This window comes from Sphaeramia orbicularis, chromosome 16, assembly GCF_902148855.1.
Source record: "Sphaeramia orbicularis chromosome 16, fSphaOr1.1, whole genome shotgun sequence".
NCBI classification, from domain to species: Eukaryota; Metazoa; Chordata; class Actinopteri; order Kurtiformes; family Apogonidae; genus Sphaeramia; species Sphaeramia orbicularis.
In genome coordinates, this window is record NC_043972.1 from 449,874 (window position 1) to 467,070 (window position 17,197).

Sequence of the window (17,197 nt, forward strand, 5' to 3'; positions counted from 1 at the left end):
TTTGCACCTTACACCAATACTGGAAATAAAGCTCTCTGCAAACAAACAGTGAAATAAAAAGTAACTGATTACATTTGATGTGATGCTATATAAATGCATTAGATTTGATTTCACCTCTGCTCATCCAGACTACATGTGGTCTGCTTTGTCCTGTTTGGGATCCCAAACCACGTCGCTTCCTAGAAAAACTGTGGTTACTATTTTCAGTGTCCTGTGGTGTTTTGGGATCTGAGTCGCCTAAATAAAAGTGGGCTTTGTTTCTAATCTGTTCTTCCTTGAGTGTATTTAGATGTCATGGCCTCAGAAAACCTTTGAAGAGCAAACATTTTGAATCCTTTAATTACGCACTGTTGATACTATGTAACTGCCGCCCGTCAGTCTAAAGGTGCTGTTGTTTTATTAGTCTTTTATATCAAGAAGGTCATACTCATAAAACAGAATTACAGAAAATATACTATTACTTCATCTAGAATAGAATAGAATAGAATGTCTTTATTGTCATTGAACAGGTGCAATGAAATTAAAAACTTGCAAAAAGTGTTACTAGAAGTATAAAAGACAAATAAAACACTATCATATACCCTGGACAACATCCAGCATTCCACACAGTTCATTAATGTCCTGCAGTTTTCAGTGCAATTGCAATTTATACTATAATTAGTTTATTTAAATGCTAGTTTAGCACTGATGCACACCTCTAATCCCTTGGGCTCCTGTAGTTCTGATTCTTCTGTCTAAATATGGTCACTTTTGGCTCTTAAAAGTTAACTTGATGACAACCAACTCACAAACAATGGCTACAGAATGGTAGTTCAGAAACCAAGAGGTGACGTCACAGTTCCTCCACGAACACCAGAGGTTCCCAACATGTCGATCACGATCACCCGGCCCACCATAAAGATGGATCATGTGCCTTTCAAAGAAAAATGTTTTAGATGTCCGGCTTTCATCTGTCCTCTCTGTGGCATTTGGGTGTCCAGTCTGAGATCTCCTCTTCTAACACAGGGGTCAAAGGTCAACTACGTGAGCTACTGCAAAACTCCAGATAGTTCAGTGAAGCAGCAGAACTTCCATTTTATATCCGTACAAATGACAAACCAAAGACTTACCACTTTCACGGACAGGAATTTTGTGTTGGTTCTCTCCCATCCAAACACACGGCCTTTAAAGGTGAGTTGGTTCATATTGATTAGGTGTGCACATGAGAGGGAAGGGCTGGTGGTCTGTATGTCAGTCCTGTAGTGGACTGGTGGCACGTCCAGGGTGAACCCCACCTGCACCTGATGGTAGCTGGGATATGCTCCAGCACCCCTACAACCCTACGGAGGATGGATGGATGATGGATGTGATGGATGGATGGATGGATGGGATGTCTTATTACTTCCACCAGGAGGTATTGTGATCACTTAGCTTTGTGTGTGTGTTTGTTTGTTTGTTTGTTAGCAAGAAAACTCAAAAAGTTATGGATGGATTTTCATGAAATTTTTGATTCTGGCAAAAGGAAGAAATGATAAGATTTGATAAAATGATGATGAAAATGATGCTAAAATGTTGGTGGTGACTGGGGGGGGGGGGGGGGGGGGGGGGGGGGGGGGGCTTGGTGGAGGTCTGTGCTCTCCGAGTGCTCTTCTTGTTCAAAGTGTGTTTGTTTGACGGCAGTTTAAGCCTATTTGACGTTCAAGCAACTTGTGAAAAGAGCCTAATTTAGGCTGAAATTCCAACAGCCATTATGTTCATATTTAACAGCTGATTCATTCATACCAGCAGATGATAAAGAAATTTGCCAGAAATAAGGAAAACAGCACAATGTACTTACTATAGGAACACATTAAAAATAACAAAAATTACAAAGAATTACAGGTCACATCATCTTCATTTGCCCTTTGATTTGCATTCAAAATAGCACCAGAGCAAAGATTTAAAGATGCATAAATACTGTTAACATAATTATACTTTTATGTCAATCCTGTCGATTTGATCTCATTATAATCATGTATGATACAATAAAACTAAAACTAGTTACACTGATCTAAAATGAGGTCAAAACAAACACTAAACTCTTGTGTATTTCAGCACTGACAGACATTTCTGTCATCTCCAGGGGCTGAAAATGAGAAAGTGAAATGTACGTTTGGAAAGAGTTTAGCGATGTTCAGGGAAAAACAGGACTCTGATCGACTGCTGGAGAAATGTTTGTCTTTGTGTGACAAGAACCAGAAGCCGGACGGTTCAGCCTGATATTATCTTCCCCGAAGCACGACACGTGTAAACCAGTATACAGCATGTTCATGTCCAGGTCGTACACTGGAAACAGATGGGACTTTTTTTAAGTTAAAGCAGGACTGTGAGATTATTCAAATGAGTACACGGCTGCTTCCAGTTTTAGTTTAGCATTTAGTCTGACTTTATACAGATCAGGGGTGTCAACTCGTTCTAATGTGGGGCAGATCAGTAAATGAACAACATAATAAGCTATCAGTAATGTCAACTTCAAACTTTTCTCTATGTTCTAGTGTGAAAAAGTCACATTAGATTTACATCTACAAATATCCTTTAAAAAACTGTGGATGACATGAACAACCTGTAATTTCTTATGAAAAATAATTACAATTTTAACATATTATGCTGCTGCTTCAGAGGAAAACCACACCCACATTTTTTGGTCCTGTATGAAAATTACAACTTTTTGGAAAAGTGTTGGAAAAAAAAAAAACAGATTGTGGGTTTTAAATTACAGCAACTGACTTTGTCACTATTGTTACGAGTTCTTCCTGATGATTTGACAATAAATGATAAATACCTTTGAAAAATCTTCAGTGCTGCAGCAAAAAACAACAACAACAACAATCCTCATAAATGTCTTCAACTTGATCCCCTGGTGCTGGAGGACCGGTTGAAAATTGCTGATAAAATTCACAAAATGGAGAGATTAACGTTTATGCTCAACTTTATATCATAAGATGGAGCACGTGGCTTGGTTTCTTTAAATATAATTAATGGATGGTTTGTCTCATAGTCCTGTGAAATGCTTTATAAACAGCTGCTGTAATCATTAAATTAATTAGGTAACTTGATTGTTATTTCATAACTGTAACCTAAATTATCATTACTATTAGATCAGAAGTGTCAAACTCATTTTAGTTCAGTTCCACACACAGTCTAATATGAAATAAAGTGGGCCGGACCAGTCAAATAATATAGCTAAATAATACGATAAGAACTGATAAATAATGTCAACACCAAAGTTTTCTGTTTTGAGGAAAAAAAGTAAAATTCTGTAATGAAAATGTTTACATCTATGGACAATAATTGAACATAACTTAAATAAATATGAACAACCTGATAAATAAGTGCAATGTTACCAATATTCTGCCTTAGTTTATCATTTACACATGTTCATCACAACGTACAGATCACAGTGGATCTACAAACACACAAAATATTCAAAAACAGGTAGAAAATTGGTACAATTCCACAGACTTCTCTTCAGACATTTCAGGTTGTTCATATTTGTTCAGGTTTTTCACATTTTTTGTAAAAGGCTATAGTTTGTAAATGTAAACATTTTTGTGTAATTTTACTTTTTTTACACTAAAACAAAGAGGAAAATTAGCAGTTTTCAGTATTTACAGGTTACTCTGATGGTATTTACTGGTCTGACCCACTTTGGATTGAACTGACCTAAAATGATTAGAACATACTTGACTGTTCATTTCTTCAGTGAAATTTTGCATTTCACACATTCATCCCAGGGCCGGACTGGACCCTTTGGTGGGCTGGGTTTGGCCCCCAGGCCGCATGTTTGACACCTGTGGATTAGACTGTGACTATTATCTGTTGCCGATTGTTGCTGTTATGTTCTGTGTGACAAAATGATAAATAATAAAAAAAAAAAGAAGAAATAACAGTTTGTAATTGTAAACATTTTCAGATAATTTGACACATTTTGCACAAAAATAAAGAGAAACTTTAGAGTTGTCATTACTTATAGGTTGTCATGGTAGTATTTTACTGATCCGGCCCACTCAAACTGGTCTGTATGTGGCCCCTGGACTAAAAGGATTTTTCCATTTCATAAACTCATCCCACGGGCCACACTGAACTGTTTGGTCGTCTAGTTTTGGTCCACGGGCCGTATGTTTAACACCCCTAGTGTAGATGTTAAAGTGTGTGTTGCAGAGAAAAGTCCCCAGACACCCAGTGCAGATCAGACCTCTGCTAAACCTGGAACATGCTCCACAGCAGACGGACCACCTGGGACAAACAGACTTTGAAGTGTGTCGGTGTTAGAAACAGGTCCTTTTTACCACTGATGAAGGAAGTCCTCACAGCGGACCACAGTCCACGTCAAACCTCAAACATGTCATGTGGTCGTCCAGGTAAAATGGGAGATGATGAGAGATGACTCTGTGTGGTGGTGGACCAGTGCTGCTGACCTGTGAACATGAACGCCACATGAGGGTCAACACAGCGGCAGTCATTAGTGCGACTACATACATGAGCTCTGGAGTCAACTCCTGGATCCAGTGTTTGAACCCACTCAGAACGTACAGGACAGCCCTTCAGTTTCTATTCCATATTACAGTACTACAAATACAGTAGGAATGTGCTCCTGCACCTTTTTCCCCTGGTTATGGATCCAAATGTTCAAGAACTGAATCTCCTTGTGTTCACTTGAACAGTACATAAGGCTACATTAGCTACAGTTCCTAACTTTTAGCCTAGCTTAGCACAAATATACAGCTTGTAGCCTATATGAATTAACTACACTTAGACTGTGTTTACTATCGTATACTTGTTATCCCAGGTGTTTGTGTCCGACTGCAGTGAAGCTCCTCTGACCCTAACATGACTCCCATTAAATGCTCAGATCTGTTCAGTTGTTTTCATTTCATTGACTCCAAATGTGTTGGAACACGTTCATCTCTCAGACCAGTTGGTTCAGAATCAGTTTGATCCCAGATCAGTGGACTGGATGTTGTTCACTTCTCCTCCATTCCCGTGTCTGTGTTTGTTCATTCCATCTCTGCTCAGTGCATTTGTCCGTAGACGCTCAGCGTCCATGACCTTCAATGGGACTGAGTGGAACTGCTGGAAAAACCACTACAGACTGGACCAGCACTGGATACATCACACCTGTCGTCCGCCCCCGGACACTCGGCGTCTCCGGGGGCGAACGGAGCCGCGGGCAGAGCTCGGCCGGGGCGGAGCTCGGCCGGGCCGGACGCCGAGCTTCCGCGCGCCGATCGGAGGACGGGTCCGAAGGCTGAATGCGGTTTGATTGACAGCTGTTTTCAGATGTGTTCCTTCGCTGACACAGTTCAGTTTAATACGTCACACATTCTGCTGTGGAATCACAGAAACCACATGAACTGTTCATTTACTGACCTGGAAGAAAACACAAGCACTGGACTAACTGGTACACTGGACTGAATGTCAGCGTTTTCTTGTTTAGTTGGTACGATAAGGACACTGAGCATTTACTGAAAAAGGAACGGAGGACGAGTTTATGTTTAAAGAACTGGACTTTTTTTTGATGTAAGCGACACTGAACTTCAGCTGTCTGAAAGACCAACAGACGCCACTGCTTCTCATGTTCATTTTACATTGACAGTAGTACGTTATATCTTAAAAGAAAAAAAAGGAAACTATTCTTACCCCTATTCAACCTAGCTTAGTATAAATGCCAGTATACTGCTATGTACATTTACTTAATACCGTAATGACTTTAATTTACACTCTAAATATCTTTACTTATGTACTTCTTATGTACGTATTGCATTTGAATTAATAACATGTATTTAAAAAGAAAAAGACAAAGGACATTGTTCTTGAAGGGAGCATCTTTCTTCAGTTTAGCCTAGCTTAACCCACACACTATGCTAGTAGTCTATAAATTAAATACATTTATTTATTAAAATATACTTCTTGAATATGTATATACTGACATTAACAGTATACATCTTAAAAGAAAAAGCCATTCATGAAGGGGAAATCTTTTTCCAGTTTAGTCTAGCTTAGCACAAGTAGCCCCCTAAGCTAGCTGACTGGCTATGTATATTTATTTACATTCTGCTCGGAATTAATTACCCCAAAGTTTCCAAAAGTATTTCTTGTGTACATATTACATTGATAGCCGTATCTTAAAAGAAAAAAAAGGACATCAGTCTTATGTCATGTTAACCTAGCTTAGCACAAACACTTGTTAGCTAGTAGCCTATGTACATTTACTTTAATACTGTAGGTATGTGTTAAATATGTATTACATTGTGTTTCAGCTCTATATCTATTTATTAGCTATATTTGGAAAGAAAAAGGATATTATTTTGGAGATGGGCATCTTGTCCCAGTTGACTTTAATATTTACCTGAGTTTACACCAATACTAAATGCATGCATCAGTACCTAGTGGTGAGTAACTACAGGCATGAGACCCATGAAGTCTGGTGGAAGTATTCCACATGAATTTAGATTTATATTCATGATAGATTCTAGTACGTTAATAAAACTAATGGGACATGATGCTCACTTTGACAGTTTACATTACACATACGGGCTGCAACAAACTTTTTTTCACTGACATCATTTGTCAGTACTTTTCTCTGATTCCTCATTTTGTCTCTAAACTGGTGAAGGATGACGTCCTCAGATGTCATGTTCGATGTACACTCATATTCACTTTAGTGTAACAGAGGAATATGAGAAATATAGAAAATATTCACATTAATGAAGATGGAATCAGAGCATTTAGACTTCAATTTTTAAAAAATATTTCAACACATGTAATAGTCAACAACTAATACAAGAAACATGTTTAAATTCATATTCATATGAAGATAACAATAACATCTGTAAATGAGAGTGTTTGATTTAGAGCCCATAAAGAGTAAAACAAGCCCTGACAGACTGTTTTCATTTCTCCTGCTAACATTTAGTCATATTCCCTTTTCAGCCCTACAAATAAATACATCATCTTACTCTGCTTCGTTTATATTCAGGGCCACACTTTAACCTCGTAGTGTTTTGACTTGTTTTAGCTCAAACCACAAGCAGAGAAGCTGAAGTAAATGGGTTCAAACGACCAGAAAGTACATGTCAGCTAATTAAATCAGCAGAACTATACCAACTCTACAGGTAAGAGCTGATTCAGGACTGGGTTATAGTTGGATTTTTCTGAGTATTTATGATAGTTTTTGGTCTATTAAATGAGTTGTACAATCACCACCTGGACCACATACAAAATTAAACTGTTGAATCGAATAAAACAAAATGTAAAAATATATCATTTAAGCCTGTTGTTCTTCCAGAAAAAAGTCAAAAGTCTGCCGCCAACACAGTCTTAGCTCAGCTGTCAAACTGTGGCATCAAAAAAGAGCTGATGTCTTGTCACATCTGCCACCTTCAGAGCTCAGACAAGAACTACCCTAGAGAAATACCACTCAACTTTTCTCCTGCCTCCAATCACTGATGAAGTTCTCACATCTTCCACCTAAGTAGCAGTTCAAAGGCAAAACTAGCAAAAGTTCAAGTGCAGAACAACCTATATTACTGCATGTTTCGACTTATTGTTCCAACCTATTTACTGTTGTTGGGCTCAGTTTTAATTACAGTAGTAATATTTCCTTGAACTCTAATTAAGAGTCATTTGTAGATTTTTTTTTATTAGTAATGTTTTCCAGTATGAAAAGTAACAACAGCTACATAATTTAATGACATCATATTGTGATTTTTGTGACAGCATTGAAGTTTGAGCCAAATTTCAAGGAAATTACTGATGCCTAATCATTTTGACGTGTATATTTTGTCAGATGCAACCACATAAACTCAAAGTATTATTTAGAAAAGAAAAAAACCCAACATTTCATCCTTTTGCTCTTATATAACTGCAAAGACTGACACCCTTTTGATTCACTGTGCAGCTCTACTTTTAATTAAAGGTACTTGGAGTAGATATTAAGTCAAAAGTCTTATAATTGACCATGAAATGTAGTAGAGATTAAAGATAAATTTGGATAAAAAAAAATTATATACTAAGTAAAGTGCAAGTACCTCAGCTGAGTACTGTTTCACTGCAACAGTGTTTGTAATTATTGGGCCAATATCTGCTACAAACCTGTTAGTTTAATGCTGACATCTACAGTAATCTGAATTACAGGATAAAACAATGCATTTCTCATTGTTTCAAGAATTCACCCACATCTTCAAATACACATAAGAGATATTAGTCGCAGTTCAAAGGTAAAACTAGCAGAATAACTGATATTACTGCATGTTCCTACTTGTGCAGTAATGTTTTCATATTTATTGTTGTTGGGCTCAGTTTTAATTAAAGTAGTGATATTTCCTTGAACTTAATTTCTAGATTTTATTTTGTATTAGTAATGTTTTCCCATATGAAAAGTAACAACAGCTACATCATTTAATGTCATACTGTGATTTTTGTGGACAGGACACATCCACATCTATGTAATGCCTAATATTTTTAAGTAGACACATGTACCTACAAGCTCTGTCTATTTTATTTTTATTCTCTTTTGTATTGGCTTCATTATTATTTTTCTATATCACAGATTTGTTACAGTTTGTACTTAATTCATTTTCTGCACAGAGGCTTTATTATAATGTTCTTTTTCTGCTGTTGCCCCTTCTCGGAGGGCCTCGGGGTTGGTTTGGGCATGGGGAAAAAATGATATAAAAGGCAATGTATAATGTATGCACTGTAATTCCACGTCTTCGTATGTGCGGTTACATTGCTCAAAAAAAAAAAAAAAAAAAAGATATGCTACATACCTGTTAGCTTAATTCTGACATCAAAAAGGATCTGAATTAAAGGACAAAACGATGCATTTTTCATCTTTGTTTCCAGAATTCACCCACATCCTCAAATACACACGATAGGAGATATCTGTGATTAAAAACAGGTGAGTTTCTCTTTTGTCTGTGGATGGAAATCTCAGTTCTTTGGGCCAAAATGCGTTCCAAAGTCAGTGTGCGTTAGCCAAATCAAGTAGATATCATGCATTTTCTCTTTGTGCTACTATTTCTCCACTTGTGCCAAGGAAAGACACAACGCAGGGAATTCTGCGCGTTGTTTTGTCTTGGGCTCAGACTCCTAAAGCCTCGCATTAGCTTTGGTTGAATGCAGCGTAATACTCCGAATACGGCCTGTGGATTTCACATATCGCACACAGGAATCTGGAGTATTTGCGGAAAGGATAATAATGACCTTTAAACAGCTTTCTGAAAAGAACGCTCAACAGTTCCTTTATCAATTTCAAGGGAAAAAAGACATTTTACAGAGGCGGGTTGACAGTTGCAATGTTGAGACTGTTTTATTCTCATAAAGCAATCAATGTAAGTGTATATAAGATTGTTTTTCTATAAATATAAAGGTTCTCTTCATAGCAAATGCAAAGGAAATGACTTCAAAGCCATGACTATTGTGGAGCCGTCAACACAATAAAAGGATTATTATGAACCGGAAGCACCGTGTGGAAGAGCATTTGACAAGAACACAAGTCATGGTGTGTGTGTGTGTGTGTGTGTGTGTGTGTGTGTGTGTGTGTGTGTGTGTGAGCCGAGCTGCACTGACAGCAGCCGCTCTGCTTTTCAACACAAGGCTTCCTTTCTTTCTCCTGCAGTGGAAGACATGCGAGCTGCTCTTCAGCCCCACAGTGCAGACTCGCAGCTACGTTCACCAAGGCTCCAATTACTCCCATCAACCCAAGTCTCCTCTGCACAACAACAGCCACACTCATCCTCTCAGAAAACACAAACACAGAAAAACAACAAGGAACTCACCGTACATGCACCAAAAACCTCTCCCAACATCGAGTACATTTACAGTGTTTTACTTCGGACACCCCTCCAGCTTTTTAATGTTCGACAACAAATTTAGATGAGGTTTTTTTTTTTTTTTTCTCTCTTTTTGTTCTTTTCCTCAGAGCCGTTGTGAAGTAAACGTTAAATTCCACAACATGTTTTCTTAAAGTGACCCACCCTGAGGATAAATATGCACATGGAGATCAGTTCAGCTAATAAAGACGATAAAATATAGAATTAATTTCATTATCTGACCAATCGAACTGATCTCCGAAACTAACAGCTTTTTTTACAGTGAATTATTTGCAAAAAATACCTCACGTGTTGCGTAGAATATGTTAAAAAAACAGAAAATCAGCTTCTATTCAGGCTGCATTTTCTACAAATCCAATCAATCCTATAAAAGCAAAGGTTTTCTGTTCTGAAATGAGGAAAAAACATCACATCCTTACATTTTAAAAGCTAAAAACATCTTAATAATTGGCTGATTTTCTGTAAAAAGTCCAATCAGTTTAATGCTGTTCACACAATACTGACCTTACGTTAACGTTTCCACGTGTTTTCTCATCAAGTTGAATTTGGGATAAAGACTTTTTTACTTCTGTATTATGATAAAACTATGATTCTCAAGCAAAACACAAAAGCTTGAGGGGTGTCCAGTTGTTTTTCAGTCACTGTGTGCATATACTCTGGAAATTAAAGGTTTTCTGCAGGATTCAAAACAAGCTACCTTTGATGTAACTAAATACAAATGTCACATTAATGTTTTGAATCATTAAAATCATCGTTATAAAAGGACCATACCAGCATTTCTGCCAGATGTAATCATCTATTATTGATTATTTTTACAGCTAACCGTGGTGGTTGTTATTCTTGAATCGTTTTCTGTTGTTTTCACTGTGGTTTAAGAATTCATTTATGACTTTGGTCATAGTCGGGGCAGAATTTAACATCTCATATCTGCATTAGAAGTGGAATCAAACTGAAGGATAGGCTTGCACAGGGAAACTACTGGGCAAACATATTGTCTTTAAAAAGAGTAAATTTGGCTCCATATTGAGTTTCAGAGCTCTACCCACAAAGTAACTGTTACTCTTTTTACAGACGGAGCAAATGTAATCTGAGTAGAGTCCCATTTTCTTCAGTCTGAGAACACTTCAGTGTGTGGAGAACAGGTCACACAGTAGTGGCCGGAGGATCGCTGTGATGAGCCCAGCGTGCAAAAACACAGGTATGGTCCTTTAAATAGGCAGGATTGTATGAGCTTTAAATGGAAAGGAATGTTAAAAGTGTCAGGGCCGGAGCTCAGGCCACAACCATCTGTCACAATGACTCACATTCACAATCTGTGCACCGTTTCTCGTCCCAGACTGCTGACATTTCCCTTCTGAAGCAGGCGACTGCTGCCGGACTGTACAACAGACACAAACTACAGCTGCTTAATCAGGATAAGAGGGAGCCACGAGGAAGCACTTGGGTTTCACGGGACTCTGCTTAGAATAGAGCTGCTGCTCAGAGGCAGTTCACTGATCAAAGCCACACACACCCACTGGTGTCCACAGTCAGTCAGGTCATGAGACCCGGGTCCTGGATGGTCAGCTGGCTCTTTGTGATGATTAAGTACCATTCCATTACGTCCAGAAGTAGGAAAAAAGGCATTTTTTTTTTTTTTAAAAAAAAGGAAGAATTTTTTAAAATCTTTAAATACAAATATATACTTACAAAAATCTCACAAATGTGTATGTACATTAAAAAACATATGGAGTGTCTCTGGAAGTCTGAGAAAAGACCAAAGAAAGTGATCAGAGGGACTCCTTCAGTCGGTCAGTCCCAGCTCTGCTTCTGGGCCCAAACACACATCACACTGTGGTTTCCCCTGTTACTGTTGGCCAGTCTCGTGTAAAACCGCCTCCAGGAGTTGAGGGTTTTCCCAGACCAGATCCAGAACCCGGAGGTGATGCCCACGATGAGCGTCATGAGATATTTGATCATGAAGACGGTGAAGTCGGGGCTCATGTTGGGGTGGTTCTGGACGGGACAGGGCACGGCGTAGGTCTTACACGTCTGGCTGATCCACGTCCTCTCCCACTGCTCTCTGAAGGCCTGCTCGTAGAAGTAGCAGGCGATGACGATGGTGGCCGGCACCGTGTACAGGACGTGAAGATGCCGATCCTCACCATCAGCTTCTCCAGTTTCTCCGTCTTGGTGCCGTCGTGCTTCATGATGGTCCGGATGCGGAACAGGGACACGAATCCCGCCAAGAGGAAGGACGTGCCGATGAACAGGTAGAGAAGAGCGGCGCCAGGACGAAGCCTCGCAGGGCGTCCACGCTGTTGATGCCCACGAAACAACCCCGCTCAGCACGTCTCCGTCCACCTGACCCACGGCCAGGATGGTGATGGTCTTGATGGCGGGGACGGCCCAGGCGGCCAGGTGGAAGTACTGGGAGTTGGCCTCGATGGCCTCGTGGCCCCACTTCATCCCGGCCGCCAGGAACCAGGTGAGGGCCAGGATGACCCACCAGATGGAGGAGGCCATGCTGAAGAAGTAGAGCATCATGAAGAGGATGGTGCAGCCCTCCTTCTTGGTCCCCTGCACCACCGTCCGGATCTCGTTGTCGAACCTGTCGTTGCAAACCACCTTGTCTTCCAGTAAAAATCCGGCGATGTAGGCCACGGACACCATGGTGTAGCAGCCCGACAGGAAGACGATGGGCCGCTCCGGGTAGCTGAAGCGCTTCATGTCCACCAGGTAGGTCAGCACCGTGAACAGCGTGGACGCGCAGCACAGGACCGACCAGATCCCGATCCAGATCCGGGCGAATTTCAGCTCCTCCTCACTGAAGTACATCATCCCGTGGGAGCGCTTGGGTTCGCACGGAGCCCCGCAGTTCTCCTGGCCCAGGAAGCGGTAGTTGAGGTACGGCGGCACCCGGAGCGACGCCGGGCACCGGAACTGCCCGTTCCCGGGGTCAGGAGGCGCGCGCTCCGTGGGGGAGAACCCCGGCGGGTCCGAATCCACGCGGTCCGACATGTTCTGGCCCACGCACAGCTCCCCCGCGCCGTGGACCGGGAAGGACTCGCAGGCCAGGCTGTCGGGCCACTGGAAGCCGAACTTGTTCATGAGCGCCTCGCAGCCCTGACGCGCGCGTTCGCACAGAGAGCGGCACGGCGGCAGCGCCTGCTCCAGCACCGTGCACACGGGCGCGTACATGGAGCACAGGAAGAACTTCAGGTCCGGGGAGCACTGCACTTTGACCAGGGGGTAAACTGGTGCACCTCCAGCCCCGCGTCCTCCTGGTTGGTGTGTCCCAGCAGGTTGGGCATGATGGTCTCGTTGTAGGCGATGTCCGTGCACAGCGGGATGGAGATGGGCTGGCAGAAGCCGTGCTCCGGGATGGACATGCCGCGGTCCCCGCCGCCGTACTGGCCGTTCACCCCGAAAATCCCCACGTTTAGGAGCGGAACCAAAGCCAGCAGAGCCGCGGCCGTGCGCAACAGCGTGTCCGGAACCATGGTGAGCCGGAGCCGCGGAGCCACTTTGTGCGCGTCGCTCAACAAACTTGCGCTCCTTCCGCAGACGCACGCACTTCCCTGAACGCTCTTTGTTGTGGGCTCTTCTTCGGTCTCCCGGCGGAATTCTGCGCTCCTTCCCCCGGACCTGGAGTCCCGTGGGATAAGACGGCACCGCGGAAACACAGAAGTCCCCAGTTCTGAAGCGCAAACTGGGATCACTGGTTAAATCCAGGGGAAAAAAACGCGTCTCCTCCGGGAAAGGGGCCGCTCCGCTCCGCTCCTCCGTGCGCCCGACACTGCGTCCGTGTGCCGCTCCAACTGTTGTGAGCCCAGACCAGCCACCCTGCAGTCAAGTCCAGGAGCGCACACAAGCACTTCCGCCGCACGCCTTCCAAATAAAGCCAGGGCACAGCACTGCACATGCGCAAAAGAAAGGCTGAGCAGAACACGTGACTGTACAGTTGGATCCCCCACAGACTGTAAAGGGTTAACTCATGCACCTGCGTCAGCTGGTGGAAGGTTTCTTCAACTCCAACATGTCATCGCATCATGTCAGTGTCAACAAGAATAAACACTTTCACATTTGTGCGTCAAATTCAACACAATCAACAATAAACAAAAACAACCAATCAGCTGTGTACACAATAAAAACAACAAATACAAACTAAAAAAAAAAAAGTACAAAAATAGGAAAATACACACTATGCATGCAACATTCATCTGTTAACTATTTGATTTATTGTTTTTACAGAATTTTTTATAGTTGTGTGTACTATGTATTATTTGTAGTGTATTCCTTTGAATTGTTTTTTTTTCTGATGTACAGCACGATGAAGACGCTCTTGTCTACATGTGCTGCATAAATAAAGTGGACTGGATTAAATATGGATTATTTTACAGCTTACAAACAGTAGACTTGGATCTTTCTTAGTATTATTATTCTTTTATTTATTTAACATATATTATAGCTCTATAACAGGCATATTTATATATCTCACTAGTTAGCTAGTTTTCTAGCTAACAGCATAGGTGACTAGAAGATAACTAGCTGATGTAATGTCTTCAATCTATATATGTATGCTGCTTCACTTTAAGTCTTTTTTTAATTTAAATTTTAATTATAACAATATTTTAAAATTATATCCATTTTAACATAGCCCACCTTAATAAAGTGCCACAACAACAACAATAAAGTGAGCTAACTCGCTGCTGTTCCATTATACACTCTATGCTCCCACTTTAATATTAGGAAAGAAGTGAGGAAAATGAGTTTATTTAAAATTGTTGAATGGTTTCAGTATAAAAAATGTTAACTAGTAAGTTCAGTTAGCTAACTAGCTGCTGTTCCATTATATAGCCTGTGTAGATATACTGGTTTGTGCTGTTTTAGTTCATTTAATTCAGACGTTTTTCAAACCATAATATTTTCATATCATATCATCACAGTTTACTTCAACACAGAAAAAAAAGGGGAAAAAGCAAATATCCAAATTGTCCTGTGGCTTTAAGTGTAAACCTAAGCAGATTTTAGATCATTACTTGGGTTAAAATTTAGTTTAAACTTGTTTATATGTTGCTTTATTCACAGATGTCATATTTGATATGCGCACCCTTACAGGCTTCTGTAACTGTAAAACATCTGGTGTAACACATAACCTGCCTTCATATGAAAGTGAGAAGAAACACATTTTAACTTCTTATTAACTGGAACCAAAAGATTTAAAGTTCCCTTTGACAAGGCACAACTGAACAGCGACAAGTACCAAGAATCAAATGAAACAAATTAGGTTCATTTGAGGCAGAAATAAGTTAAAATGGAGCTACACACTATCATGAAATCACATTATAGTATAATTTTCTGTGTGAGATGATAAATATTCTCAAACCCACTTTAAATGAGTGAGAAAATATCAGTTCCGTCTGTTTCACCTTATTAGTGAACTGTACTGGTACACTTCCTGTTCACACTGGTCTGATTGTGTCCAACTTTGCAGATGCACAGTTTTTCTCTCTCTCTCTCCTCTCTCGCTCCTCTCTCCTCTCTCTCTCTCTGTGGATGGTGGGGGTTTGCTTGGGAGGGTCTATATTTTTCCTCATGTTTGCCTGAATTGCAGAGGTTCATTTCAGTTCAGGATAAAAAGTCCTGCCAACCATCTGCAACTTTAAGACCCCGACTACAAATCATGTACACTCAGTAATATTCTGCGTTTCGTCACGGTGACAGTAAACTTTTAGATCTTAATTCGTGGATTTCCATTGGCTACGGTTCCAAGAACTCACTGGTTTCCTTTAACATGTGTCTAGTATGAAAATCAATTAACACACGACTGGGACTCGAATGTGTTGTGTAACTACAAGTGACAGGTCTGGAGTTATTTTATCAATTAATCATTTTAATATGAGAAGTGTTTTCAGTTTGATGATACTGGAATCCCTGTTTTTTCTTACACAGCCTCCACATTATAATCTCTAACGGTAAAGACATGTTTTAGTGAGTGTTATTATTTTTTTCAATCAATATTTCTGCTCTGTGGTCGTCTGAGCTCCATTCACAAACAGTTAAACAGAAGTGTTTACAGACGGACCAAACACGACTGCAGCAACAAAAACATGGAAGGGAAATGGTCTGAAGGTTACTTTCAAAATGGGTCTGAGGGGTTTTTATTAATAAGAGACAACAAAACCATCAATACTGTAAATGCTAAACGAGTAAAACCTTGAAGAAGTGTTAGACATGTGTTGTTGCAACTTAAAAATGTAATATTTATCCTAATGTTTCTGTCTTGGTTGACTACACACATTTAGACAGCTGTCCCAGTTGTGTTTTAACATGTATATTTGGTATTTAGAGTAATAATATGTCTAGATTTAGATGTTTTTAATAGTGATAATTTCAGCTGTAACACACAACACATCCCCTGGGATTAATAAAGTAAAATACTCCTATTCTGAGGATTTTATGTAGATTATCTCAACAAAATTTCACACAGTTTAGTACTTTTCTCATTAAATTTGCAGATTTGTGATCGAGTCCATTCATCCCATTTTCTTCATTTCTCTGACCCACTGGTGTCTGGTGTTCCCACTGGACGTGTCTGTGTACCATCAGTTCAGTCACAGGCAGGTGTGACTCCGTTTTCTTCCACCTCTATCCTACGTCACTGACACAAACTTTCACCTGAACTGAACTGTGGGCAGTCGTACAAGTCCCCAGCGTCCCCACGCACACAAACACACTGGATACCGTACCTGTCTGTCTGTAGATACCACTGTCTCTCTCTCCTACAGTACACGTGAGGTTTTCTCAGCAGACTGTACAGACGTACGTCTGCAGGCGTCAGTGCACGTGTTCACCTGTGTGTTCAACACATGCAGTCTGACATCACAACTAACTGTTCTCAGGCTGGTTTCACACCTACTTCGTTTGGTCCGCTTAAAACGGACCAGAGTTCGTTTACCTGGGAAGTCCAGACTTTGTTTCAGGTGTGAATACAAACATGCAAACTCTGATTGGAATCAAACAGGTGGTCTGGGACCCAGACCCAGACCCAGACCACCTAGAAGGGGTGGTCTGGGTCCGCTTCCAGATGGACTCTGGGATGGTTCCCCTCTGGAATACAACCAGCCTTGAGCTGAAACAAACCAAGGAAACATGTGCCTTTTCTGTCCTTGACGAGCCACCGTAGCCGAGCCTCATGGGTGGTCAGAGGTAACAGCGGCAGCCATGAGCCGTGGACCGACGTGGACCAATGAGGAGACAGAATGTCTCACTGACATTTGGTCCCATGTCCATGTTATGAAAGTGGATGAGCTGTTCTGGACCGTTAACATTATTTTCATTCATTTGTGTCTGGAAAAATA

The 17,197-nt window shown here is 40.9% G+C and overlaps 1 pseudogene; it reads right to left on the reverse strand.

The window, feature by feature from the left end:
* Nucleotides 1–11,645: 11,645 nt before the first annotated feature.
* LOC115435246 (frizzled-1-like) lies at nucleotides 11,646–13,486 on the reverse strand (annotated as a pseudogene).
* Nucleotides 13,487–17,197: the final 3,711 nt, after the last annotated feature.